Here is a 13,547-nt window from a genome sequence, read left to right as displayed (position 1 = left end):
TGGGGATGGATTTACCACTCCATTTTCTCTCTCCATCTTCTCTCATCTGCAGAACAATAGCACCTTGAGCAGAGGCTGTTGCAGACACACGTGTCTGCCAGGTGACATGTCCCTAGAAGGGAGCTGCAGGGGAATAAGCTGAGGACACTTTCCCCCTGGGAGCAGTGGCCCCAGCCACCAGAAGGTGCCAGTCCCCAGCTTTCTGTTGAAAATCCCAGTGTGGTTCAGCAATGCACCAATTTGCTCACGAGACACAGAGCAGAGCCCACCTACTCATTCCTCTGCACAGCCATCCGACGATAAAGACTTTCAGTCAATGGCGTAGCTTGGAACAGATGCCTGGAGGTGAAAGGATCTGTATTCCATTACTAGCCCCTTCAACTAGCCAGGGTCCCCCAGGTTAAATATTTTTAGCAACAGCTTGTTTACATGTCAAACTTGTCAATGAGCTTCTGGGGCACTGCTGCCACAAAGCTGTGTTGGTGGCAGCCCGTGAGCTTTCTCTATGCACGGAGCTAATGCCTTCTAAAGGGCTTGTCAGATATTTTCTTCCTACTGTGTCACAGGAGCAAGACTAATTTCAAAGAAATGCTCTTTATTTCTACTTAAAACTGCTAAAGAAAATATCCAGCACTGTCTTTTTTCTTGTCATCTGTTCGACAAGTGTCTCATAAAACAAATTGAGAGGTTTAAATCTCCGAGACAAAAATCAATAAGAGGATAAGTAAAGAATAGGAGGAAGTCAGCAGGCTGAGATTTATTTCATTGGAAATGTTTTTTCAATGGATTTACTAATAAATCTAAAGTGGCTGGTGCAGCTGCCTTTGATATGCAGTATCCCCTTTACTTAGATGGAAGCTGCACATGAAAAGGAGCTTTGAATACTGATTTTTACAAGGGTGTAAATCAGCGAAGCCCCACACGTTATGTGTACCACCAGCATCTGCTTCAGGTAGAAGTTTAAAAAAGGATTTGTTTTTCTGCCAGAGTTTTCCTCTGAAGCTTTGCCATTTCTTGTTTAATATATTGCAATTTTGTTGTCAGGGCCTTGCTGTGCTGGACACTGAATAATCCAACGTAATAAAATTATCTCTGTCCCAAAGAGTTGATGGAGTTTCAAGGGTAGGAAACTCCATTGAAATAACAAATATGGGCTGACGAGCAGTGAAATCACAGGGAATGAAGTTTGTGATGGTGGAACTGAGCTATGGTATCTCTTGAAAATCTGCTCCAGTGATCACTTCCCTTGGGGTGATGGGCAACTGGGAAAAATTTAAATTAAATTAATGATTCGAAACACACCTATAGACAAGGAAAATGAAATAAACTCTTGAAACAGTCCAGAAATGGTCAGCCTGGCTGAGTCCCAGTCATAACAGGGTTCCAGGAAGAAGGGATGTTCTCCTGAGTGACAATAATAATGGTTGCCACTGCAATGCCTGCACTTTGATGTGGACATGAAGCAATGGAAAAGACTGCACCCCAGTCCTGAATGCCTCCCCTCCCTGCTGCACATTCCCCCTGACTGTGAGCTTTTCCAAAAGCCCCGTGGATGAAGAGGAAGCTATAATGAGCTCCTTGTTGAGTAATATGAGTGGTTTGCTCCAGTTGGCACACATGACAGATGGCTGTGGGTAGGGAGCGAGTTGCTGGGGTCTGTGTATGTGCATATGTGCTAGGAGGGGTTCCAGGATGGTTCCATGGCTCACTATTCTATTTCAAATTAAACAAATAGTCCTGGATGCTTTTACAATGTCAGATGGGAAATCAGCCAGAAACTAGCTGATACCTTATTGTTCCTTGTTCTTCAATCGATTCTGCATTTTTCAAAGGATTTCTCTGCACCAAACATGTATCAGAACACAGTTAAGCTCCGTTGTTCCAGTTCACAAATTTGATGTTAGGAAGAAATGTTGGAAGTGAGAGTAAATCAACAGAAATGGCCATTTTCATCCCCTTATATGGTTTTTCTCAAGTCAACATGAGAAACATTTCACAGCTAACTGTGAAAACTGGCACCTCATTACCTACTTTATTATTTCTTATGACTTATTAAGGGTTATTATCATCGTTCATTATCCTTTTTGATAGTGCCTACCCTGGCTATCCTATCGTGTTATTACTGGGTAGTAGCAGCAAACTCTTACATTTAGGTCACTTTAACAGCTTGTATTTAAAGATTCCCATGGATATTAGTCTGAAGGGTGCAACCAGTACTGTGATTTGCACAAGGTTCTGAAAATGGAAGCAGGGAAAATGTGGAATGAAATCTGTGTGTGGTTATATGCTAAATGACTATCATAGAGCCATACGCACAGGGGGGGTTGAACTGAAGTTGCATGACCTACCTAAAATCTGCAATTGCCATATTTTTCAAGTGCCCTGCATTGGAATCAAGGCAACCTTGCATCAACACAGCGCTTTTAATGCAAACATGTTTATGTACATTATAGAAAATCACACACATTTCATTGGGAAAAGTCAAACAACCTTCACAGTAGACAATGCTGCCACCATTTTCGTAACACACCTTCATAATTGAAATAGGGATGATACATTCACTATGGCACAGAGCTTTAAGGATATATTATATGGTTACAGGTGGGTTTCACCATGATTTCACCATGTTAAATGTCATAAATGATGGCCATATTTCATACAACCCCTAACTCCATAGCACACATGCAAAACGGGCAGAGAAGTTCTGCAAAACAGGCAGGTGTGATCTCCATCTCCTTGAGAAGGATGAGGAGAATTGACAAAATCCATCTTGTGAGTCAGCAGCACAGCTAAAATTAGAACCAAGCTTTCAGTGTCAGCTTTTGCCAAAACCTGCCCAGCAGTGTGTCACGTTGAGGACTGGCCAGACCTTGGTTTGACTCCCAAGCCAGGAGCAGAACCCTTTATGTTTTGGCAGAAGAGCTGTTTGCACACACACATTTGTTTCTCAGATTCTAACATGATGGCTGCAGAGGGAAGAGGTTGCACACTGTGCTCTGCACCTCAGTACATCACCTCCACATCACGATGCCCTGCCTGGGTTTGCATTCAAAATCTACCACCCATGACCTGATCCTGTTCAATCTCTGGCAAGATCAAAGTCTGAAGAACTTGAAAGACACACAATGACATGATTTATCCTCAGGGGAGCACGATGGCTTCTGAAATTTCCTTCTCCCCTGGATGCCACACACTGTCCCCCTGCCCAGAAGATGGAAATACTGATTTTGTTTCTGATCTGGCTTGTGTAAATATATGTGGGAGAATAGCAAATGTCATTGCAGAGGGACACAGAGCAAGAAGTTGCAGGGAAGAGGGGGATATTAACTCTTCCGCTCTTCTAGATTTCCAGGCTGCAGTATAATCCTACAAAATTAAATAATATGATCAGGATTTCCCCCTTTCCTCTTGATCTGACTTTTAAGCTAGGGCTAGGAATTGCAGCACATTTCTTTTCCCAAAGCAAAACACCATCCTGGATAAAAGTCAGTTTAGTTGAGAGAAAAAAGTAAAACAAAAATAGATCTTTTCCATAAACAAAGCTGCTTTCCATTTTGCTAACATAAACAGGCAGATGCATTAAGAGATCATGCCACCCAGGCCCTGGAAAAAGAAGCAGGGAAATGTATTTCTGAGTATTTTTCTGAAGGTGCAAGGATGGCTGAGCCTAAAGCAAACTGAGGGACAAGGCGTTATAGACAAGGAAGCTTTACAGTTTCACCTGAGACTCAGAAGAAGTTCACTTCCATACGTTAGGCCAAATGCAGCATCATCTCCTTCCCAAATGAGATCTCTACTTTTAGCAGGCACCTGTGCACTTGGTTTGCTCTGTATTCTCACAAAAGTATAAGTTTTTGCAGTAGTATCTATCGCTGTGCAAACGGAAGTTCAGGTCTCTGGGCACGGAACTGTGTGAGCACTGGCAAAAAAAGCCTTTCAGAAATGCAAGTCTCACCTTTGCAGGCTGAGCAGCTACCATAGGTGTGATCTGTGTGAATGAAACCCCCTTCCCCTGGGACCAGAAACAAGGGGATGAAGCAAGAGAAATAAGAAATGAGTGGTGTCCTAATTATGGGCTGTTTTTTCTCACAACCAAGCTGAAATCAGGCAGCTGTGATGGACCCTGCTTTTAGAGCCCCATCTCTTACTCTTCTCCCTCACTGAATCATTCCCATGATGAGAAATTCATCCCTCTCTACTGAAAGATCAACATTCTATTTAAGCCATCAAAATAGACTTTCTGTAATTGTCTGGAGATGCCCACAGTCTAGATATCTACAGTCTTTAGGCATCTGTATTTAAATGATGCTTTGCAATAAATCACACCCAGGAGATGTTGCAGCCTTCAGATAGGGCTGGGTTGTGATACATTTCATGTGCTATACACACAGCTCTTTCTGATGTCCTCACAGACCCCCTTTTGCTGTGATTGTTTGTTTTAAAACCTCTGGTTCTGTTACTCAAAGCAATCTGCTAATATCAATCTCCCAGCCAGACACCGCAGGGCAAATTCTGCCTTCATGCATCCTGCATTTGATTAAAACCAGGGTGTGCAAAGCTCTTCCAGGGCTTGGTACCATTTCTGATTCAGATCAATTTAACAGACAATGAATATACTCAGTGCAAAACTGGCTTCTTCCACTTCGGCTGATATCAGAAAGGAAGATTTGGTGTTTACTTTCAATATTTGGATTCAGCCTAAAGATATGCCCAGTGACTCAAATGCTACTTCTTCAAACTGTCTGTTTGGAAAATGCTCTTCAGCATCTCAGTGGAACACATGCTTTCTGCTTTTTTTTGATTGATTTCTGCTTTTTTTTTTTTTGCTTCCTCTTGGGTCTTAAATGCCACAAGAAGGGCCTTCTGCAGAAGACTTTGCCCCTCTGTACAGGAAGTTCAAGTCTATGTGCAAATGAAAAATATTCTAGCCAATATTCCATATCTAGGTTGTTTTGTTTCTTGTCCCCCATGTTCTCCCCCCTGCCCCAATCTGAGAAGAGGATCTCGATCAGGATGTGCAGGAAGTATCTTTGGAGAAGTTTCTCTGATTAATTATTGATAATTTTTAGGCACATCATCGCTTTATCACTTGTATTAAAAAATAACTGCATGGAAAGAACTAGTTTGGATTACTTTATCCTTTCTGAGACTTTTTGCTCCTCTACCCCCACTATTCATTTTCCTTCCCTGCTCCTCCACAGCTGCCATTAAGAACAAGTTCAGTGACTCACAAAGGCACTTTTTCACTCATTCACTACATCACAGCCCTCCATGCTCACCCACTCCAGGGTTCCGTGACGCTTGATCTTTGCCACCAGGAGCATCCCATTCTGCGGCCAGCGCTAAGGCCAAAGGGAACTCTACAAGCCACTTATTCTCTGTTTCCCCCAGGAACAAAACTGTGGCGATGTTACTGCCCTCTAAAGATGTGTGGAACAGCATTAAAGTGCTGACCTGTTCACCACTCCTGGCACCCTTTGAACCGGGGAGCTTTGAAGCCAAGGCTGTAACGAACTCGTGTATAATAAGCTGCTGCCCCATGCCAGGCAAGGCAGAGGTATCAGGGACTGATGGAAGCTTTTGAAGGCACAAAATGCTATTAAAAACTGCGAGGGACTAGAGAAAAAAGAGACGGTGAAAAACAAATCTCCCTTCCATGCAGTGATACATCTAACTTTGGCGAGTTAGAACTAGGGTCACTAAACCGGATTTAAGGCTTAGAAATTTTGGGGTGGCTGGCTTATTGTTTTAGGTTAGAAACACATCTGGTGAAACTGGAGATCTACTGGGAGAGACAGTTCAGTTCAGGGCTTTCCTTACCTTCCTGCTCCAATAAGTTGTTAGGGAGGGGAGAACCAGTCTGCATAGCAATAATTATTATCAATTGTATTGTGCTTTTTATCTTCAAAGTGCTTTACAGACACAAACTAATTATTCCTGTGCAACACCCCTGTGAAGAAGATGGTAAGTATCATTATCTCTGTTTTACCAATGGGGAGACTGAGCCAGAGCATTTAAGCGATTAGCCTGGGGCCACAGGGGCAGTTAGTGTCAGGGCTGGGAATGCAGGAGTGTCTCTGCTCCCAGTCAGCACCAGGCAGCATATCTCTTTAGTAGGAACAAAAGGGAACCTTTCTCCAGACTTGGAACCTAAAAGAAGCTCATTTTTTTTGGCAAGGGATTATAAACTCTTTCTTTAAAATGTAATCATAATTGGAAAAAAGACTGTGGAGTAAGGGCGCTGAAGAGGGTTGAAAGCCAGCATGTCTGCTTTGCAGGTAATCCTAGAATCTGGAAATTTGGGAAAATTCCTGGAAATTTTATGCAGGGGATGTAGAGTTCTATTTCAGTGAAAAAAAAAAAGAAAAAACAAAAAAAAGAAAGTGACATATTTGAAATTTCCCATGGAAGGAAAAGTAAATTATAATAATTTTTAAATATCAAAATGTTTCATTACAGACATTTCAAAATGAAACTGAACCTGAAAGTCTGTGCTCTGAAGTTCTCAGTTCAGACATGGCTCGAGGGCTTTTAAATTCCTCCATGCCTATGGGCTCTCAGTGAGGTTCTCAGGGCTTCCACAGGAATGTTACAGCCAAGCCCCGCAGTGCCTCTATTCTATTCCCGTGAAAAAATCAAGCTCTTTAAAAACCATCAATATCTTGGCACTGTTTGCCCTGGAAGAGAAAAGGAGCAGGCATGGCAAGAGGTCCAGATGGGAAGCATCCTGTGGGACAATCCATCCCGGGGGACACTGCTGGCATCCCTCACTCAGGAATGAGTTATGGATTAGGGACACTGGGAAGGAACAAACACACAGTGCCTTCTCCAGGAGATTTCCTTAGGCCTGGCTGTGACCCTTAGCGACTGAAGGGCAATCACCAGCCTCAGGCTCTGCCTAAGGAGTTTTCAGGGCAGGAGAGTCGAATAAAAGACATCCTTTCACTTTGAGCTTGACATTTTGGTTTGGAATCAAGAGCTAGTGGACAACACGAGACTTCTTTGCACATCTCATCTTACAGTACCTAAGAGGGGGTAGAAGCAGAAAAAGTAATACCCAACGCTGAGTCAGGGCAACACTTTTCACATAGCCTGGTTCCCTCTCAGTCTGAAACACTGAGCCAGATCCTCAAACACTCAGAAGCTGCCATGAGGGCTGGATGTTCTAAAGAGCTCTGTAGCCCACCAGCTTGGCACCTCTTTACATCTAGGTAGCGATTTTGGTGCCTAAATGGGAGCTGAGCCCTTTTGCAAAGCTGCTTCTGATCGTGCATGCTGAGCTGCTCTGCAAATCCTGGCTATCATTGCTCTGCATTCTTGTACTTCCTGGTTGCGAGCTGTGCTGGGAGCAAAACTATCAAAGCACCACAAGGAAACCACTCCTGCTATAATCAGGAAGCACAAAAAATCTCAGGAGCCGAACTGTTCAGCCTCTGTTACCATTTGGGCAATGGCTGTACCTCTGGAACTTCTTTATCCTTACATGGATCAAAGCCGTGCAATGGCAGGCACTATAAAAACCTCTAAAACAGAGACAATCCCAGCACTGAATAGTTTATAATCAAAATAGAAGATGAGGCAGAAAGTGTGTGCAACAGATGGACAGATCTGGCATGAGGAATCCACGGGGTAAGTGTTCGAGTGAGTGTCTCCAGTTTGCAGAGCAGAAAAGAGCAGTCAAGGATAAGCTTTGCTGCTTACCTTACCTGACCCCTAAACCTTTTGAGATTTACCCACAACAATTAATTATTCCTTTGACTGGCCAAGATGACTCACAGCTGCTCATGCCATCCCAAAGCTCAAGATCTAAGTAAATTTATTGAAATTAGTGGTGGCTTCATTCCAGGAAACTTGTGTTTAGTTTTGATTCAAAGAAGCTCCGCACCCTTCCCACCTCTCGTTTCTTCCCTCTTCCAGCCCTCAGCAAATGTGGAGCTCTGCAGCTTCGATCTAATAGTGGTTGAGGCTCAGGAATGGGAGTCATAAGATCTGAGTCCTATTCCTGTCTGTAATACAGGGTGGTTTTAGGTGAGTCACTTCCCCTCTCTCTTACTCAATACCCTTGTTTGTAAAAGGGGGTTAACAATACTGACCCATCTCAATGAAAAGTTGTGAGTTCATTAAATCTGTGAGCATTATGGCAGTAGCTGACATTCTGGAGCCTCTCTTTGGTTTTATTAGCTCTGTGTCTGGCATTATCCATGTACTCATGTGGTGCCAAGGAAGTTCAGGTGCTAATAATGGGACAGTTATGGGGTTTATTTCTGAATTGACATTCATCTCCTTAAAAATTAATATTGCCAGGAGGGCAGACAAGAGGAAAAGTAGATAAATGATGTTAACTCAGTTCTCATTTGGGGAGAGTTTCCCAGCTCCTTACAATGTGAATATACTCACTTTGGTGTTTACCATTGCAGTGCTGTTTGCAATTTCACAGGCGTCTTCCTCTTCAGAATCAATCTGGTTCCAAGCATAGACACATATTCATTTCACCCCTGACCTGAGATGTTGTCTCCATTTTGCAGATGCTGATGCAGAGTTGCAAATAGGTGAAGCCACTCATCAGGCTCACTCAGTGTCAGCCGTCTGGGACAATCATCCCTGTGATGACACTCATTGCACAAAGACCCTTAACTGCTCCCCTTTGATATGTTAGACTTTTAGGAGAACTAGAAATTATCAATGCCAGACCTTGGTGAGCTGGAAATAGACATTTCAAACATTAAAATAACACTCTTTGAAGTCCTGATCTCACTTCCTTCTTCGTAGGACAGAAACCTACAGCCTTTGGAGGCCAATTTGAACTTTTTCTTCCTTCAGCAAAGTCTGTCCTAGTAAAAGCTGACACTGGGACATCTCTACCTGCCTTAAATAAGGTTTTTCCATGTTGGATCAGTGGGCTGGGCTGCTCTGAAGCTTGCTTTACCTAATTGTGCAGAGAGCCTGCTGTTGGTGGGCTGGGAGAGCTTGAGGTTGGTTCAGCCCAGTGTCTGTCCAATCTCTCCACCTGTAGGAAGGTGGAGGAATATTCTTTGGGGTTCTCAAAAGACTGAATCCCCCTGTTTTTTTCCAGGAAGGAGCCAGTTTGTGTGTATTGCACCACTGGTCAGGCCTTTCTGGGTACTTCTCCTTTCCTGTGAGTGATGCCACTCCGCAGCCACGGCTGGCTGGTGGCTACAGCAGCTGCACCATCAGCTGGAGAGTCTGCTCTCGATGGAGAGGCTGGCAGACCTCAAGGGCAGGAAGGAGATGCCGCAGAATCATCACCTGCCACAGCAGCTGAGCCACGGCTGCCTGCAAAACACACGAGAGTGGAGTCAGGGGTTTGACTTCCCGAAGCAACCCTGGCAAAACTGAAAGGAGAATCGCAAGGAGAAAAGGCAGGCAGAGGAACTAAAACTGGTGGTTTGGGCCTCTACCCAGCCCAAGAGAAACCACAGTGCTTTTCTTCTGACAGTGACCCCCTGTGTAGAATTGTGGTCCTGAAACACTGGGGATTTGAAGCTGCATGCAGGAGGCACCCCTGACATTGTAGACTGTGTGTGTGGTCCTTGATGAAAAAGTGCATGAGGCAAAAATAAGCAAATGTAACAGATTTTTTTCCCTTTGACTAGGTCTTGCTGGTTTTACCATCTTACTTCTAGACTTGCTGTATACAAACAATTAACAGAATTGTAGGGTCGTTTGCACTGGCAGGGACCTTTAAAGATCATCCAGTCCAACTCCTCTGCCATGGGCAGGGACATCTTGCACCAAATCAGGTTGCTCAAAACCCACCCAACCTGGCATTGGACACTTTCACTGATGGAGCATCCCCAGCTCATCTCTGTTTGGTTTGTAGGGTCAGGAGCAGAGCTGTGGTACCAATTCATCAGGTTGCTCAAGAGCCTCCACATGCATAGCTGATCCTGTGTGTAGCCAGTGCCATGAGACACACGGAGCTGTGCTGCAGGAATGGGCATTTGGCTCTGCTCCTCTCACCTGATTACACCTTCCTTCCCCTCCAGTGTGACTGGCACTGCTCAGCTTCTGTGCCCACAAACTGGGCATGTTTCCAGCCCATTATTAGTCACCTTATGTCCATGTTCTTGAGATCAACTGCCCTAGTCTTCCCTTATCTTTTTTTTTCTTTATCATATGTTATTTGGAAGGCAAACTTCAGGAGAAGCATAATGTCTATCTTAATTTTGTTCATTGCATAGCACATAAGCATTAATAATAGCAATAGTATAATCAATCACAGCATCACAGTAACACATGAGTTAATGTTCCTTAAAATCCTATGTCAGCTTGCTGAATTACAAGCAAACATATTTGATACATGAACTAAAGGACTTGTACTTGCCAAGGCTCAAGGCCAGTTCACAGATTCACATCTCTGACACTGCTGCTCATTGTAGACCTCCCACAGCAGCGTGGGGTGGTCATTCTTTCCCCATACCTGATGCTAGAGGTGTTAACAGCTACAAGAAATGCACCCAAAGAGAAGAGCTAGAACTTGGTTTAAAGGAGGCACTGGCTTTAAAGAAGTTCTGTATATTTAATGTTTTAAAGTTTGGCTTTGGGATGTCAGCATTTTGGAATTGTGGAAGGGGGTCATCCAGTTAATACTTCATCCACTCAGAAATAGAAGACTGCATTCTCAAGGAATTTCAAAGAATTTTCTACTGGTACAAATCGCTGTAACTCTGCTGATTTGAAAGAGGAAGGAGACAAGAAGGATGTCCTGGCAGGGGGTAGGTTAATCCCCCTGGGGTTGCCAGACTGATGAACTATTCCCTGTTTTGCTACAGATTTCTTGTGTGACCTTGGGCAAATCACTCTCCCTCTCAATATCACAGTTTCCCATCTGTAAACTGGTGAGAGCAACAACCGCCCTGCCCCAGAGGGGTGTTTGGAGGATAAATATGTTACAGGCTTGGAGCTGCCGGAGCACAATAGTGACAAGGTTCCGACAAATCCCGAAGATAGATAGAAGCTGACAATCAGGCAGACTGCTATTAGCAGCTGATTCATTCTCTCTGCTTAATGCATATTTTTAGCAGGCTGTTATTGACTAGACAGGCATACAAGTCTGTCAATTAACAATGTTATAATGAACTACATCTCTGCACCAGTAGCCTTTGCAGGATGAATTCAGAACTCCCCAACCCTGTGGCACAACACCTGCAATACTAATAAAGGGGGAAGATTTTCCTATAAGTCAAGTGGAGATGCCATGTGCTGTGCCCAGGCACAACTGGCATTTCCACCGAGGGGCTCTGAGCAGCTTCGTGTGCAGCACACTGACAATTAAGAAGTCTTAGGTGGCCATGGATTTATTACAATGTGTTCATAAACCCTTGTCAAGGCACCATTTCAATACAACTCATGGCCAGACATTCCAGTGATTGGTGCTTAGAGCCCCTCTTGCAAGCTGCAATATGATCAGGGAACACTGCTTAATTGTATTTCTTTTACAAAGTGATGAAATGTAAAGCTCTGCCCCTGGCTCGCTGGCTGGCACAGGAGTCTCAGCAAATATGTGATTCTCGCACTGCAGCTGGACTCTAATGACATGAAAGGTGCTAATGCAATGCAACTGGAACCTTTAATTATCCTGGTGACTAATAGGAAATCTCTCAAAGGGTCCAGGAGAAAGGGCCTTATTCTTCATGGAGAGTTCCCTGAACTGTGCTTAGAAACGGGGACAGACAAATGGCAAATCTAAATAGACCCGAGTCCCTGAGCTGCAGTGTCTGCAAGGAGGTTTCTCTTTCCTTTGGCAATTAGCTTGTCAGACATTGTAAGCAGACAGAGGGAGAATAACACTGAACCCATTACTGAGTTACAGGAATTGGTACCTAAACTTGTTCCACATCCGGCAGGTAACTGGCTAAACCTGCTGATGAAACAAAAAGATCTGGATTGACTTTGAATGTGTTTGTGTTCAAGGAAGAGAAAGAGTGACAGACAGACAGACAGCTGTCTCCCACTTGCTAATTGAGTGGTGACTGTCAGATCTTAATGTACCTTGGGGATCATTTCTGTTTGACACAGACTTTTGGATCCTATTTCTTAAACATTCTTTATCAAAAATCTTTTTATTGTTGAAGTATCCGAGCTGAAAACCATGCAGGCCACATTGCCTGGATTTTATGGAGAAATGCACAATGTATGTAGGGTTGGGTAGTTTGTCACATTACTTGGTGCCATTGCTGCCTGGTTTTCAGACTGATGCAGATTCAGCCTTGTGTCACCATCAACTACATCAATTTTTCTCTACTAATTATGTCAACCACATAATGGATGGAAAAGGAACAAGGGCTAATATGACTTATATGATATTACCTGGCAGCTCAGAGGTAGGAGTAGTCTGCAGACAGAAGAGAAAAACTGTGTCTGTGTCTTTATTCACCCTTTTTCTCGAGCCCTTGACAAAACTTGGCAGTGCTGGATAATACAACATCAGTTGCAGGGATTTTAAGGACAGAATAAATCACTTTCTTGAAGAAATTAAAAAAATCAATGTCATTATTCAAACCATGGAATTTAATCCATGCCCAAAACACTACAGAAGTTAGGAAGCTGTTGAGCTGCTGGAGGAGCCTTGGTGGTGCTGAGAGTGTTGGGGGTAAAGGCAGAGAGTCAGAAATGCTGATCAAATCTTGCCTCTCACGTCATGTTCTTGTGGCATGGCACAGATGGTGCCTACAGCAGTGCAGAGTGTGAGTGTGTGAGTGTGCAAGGGTGTGTTTGAGTGTGCAAGGGTGTGTGAGTGTGCAGCTCTGTGTACATTTGTGTCTCTGTATGTACTACTCCTCTACCAGGTTCACAGCTGTGCTGTGCAAGGCATGGCCTTGCATTTCTCAGGTGCAAACGCTGCTGCGCTGCCTTAAACTAAACCAAACCAAAATAAGAGATTCCCTGTGAATTCAAAATCACCTTTTACCAGGCAGTTCTAGTCACGAGCCCCCCAAAATGCAAAAGAAGCTCTATCAGTGCCTTTGAAGCCTATAAACCTATTGTTGCTGCCACCATGCAAGCCCAGGCAGTCCTAAGTCTGTTACTTCTCTCTGTTCCTGCTCTTCTGGTTAAATGCACCTGGGAATAAGTAATTGTTTATGTTATAAAAAATTCATCATAAACAAATGGGATGGGCAAGCCAGCTGAACAAATTCTGGGGAAATGAGTTAAAAACCCCTGGTATTGGTATAATTGGTGGAGCACTTCTTGGGATCGGGATGAAAGCTGAGTGTTTTATATGAAAGTATAAGAGGGGACAGGCAGTGTGTGTACCTGGAGAGAGAGAAAGCATTCCATGTGTAACTGTGGCTTGGCAAAAGCATGGGCACTGTTGTTAGAAACACACAGAACAGATCACTGGCAGAGCAGAGGAGTGATGTGATAAGAAATTTAAAGGCCAATTTTAAATCTCTCGCAGCAATCTCTGATTTACATCAGTGCAAACAAGGGCAGAGACATGGCCTAAGTCAGAGCTGTAGGCATTGTTCAAATGTCTCGGTTGTTTTGTTTTTGTTTTGTTTCCTATATAGATAAAAGATAAA

This window comes from Lichenostomus cassidix, chromosome 19 (genome assembly GCF_008360975.1).
Source record: "Lichenostomus cassidix isolate B80296 chromosome 19, HeHo_3.0, whole genome shotgun sequence".
NCBI classification, from domain to species: domain Eukaryota; kingdom Metazoa; phylum Chordata; class Aves; order Passeriformes; family Meliphagidae; genus Lichenostomus; species Lichenostomus cassidix.
Note: the sequence above shows the minus strand (reverse complement) of the source record.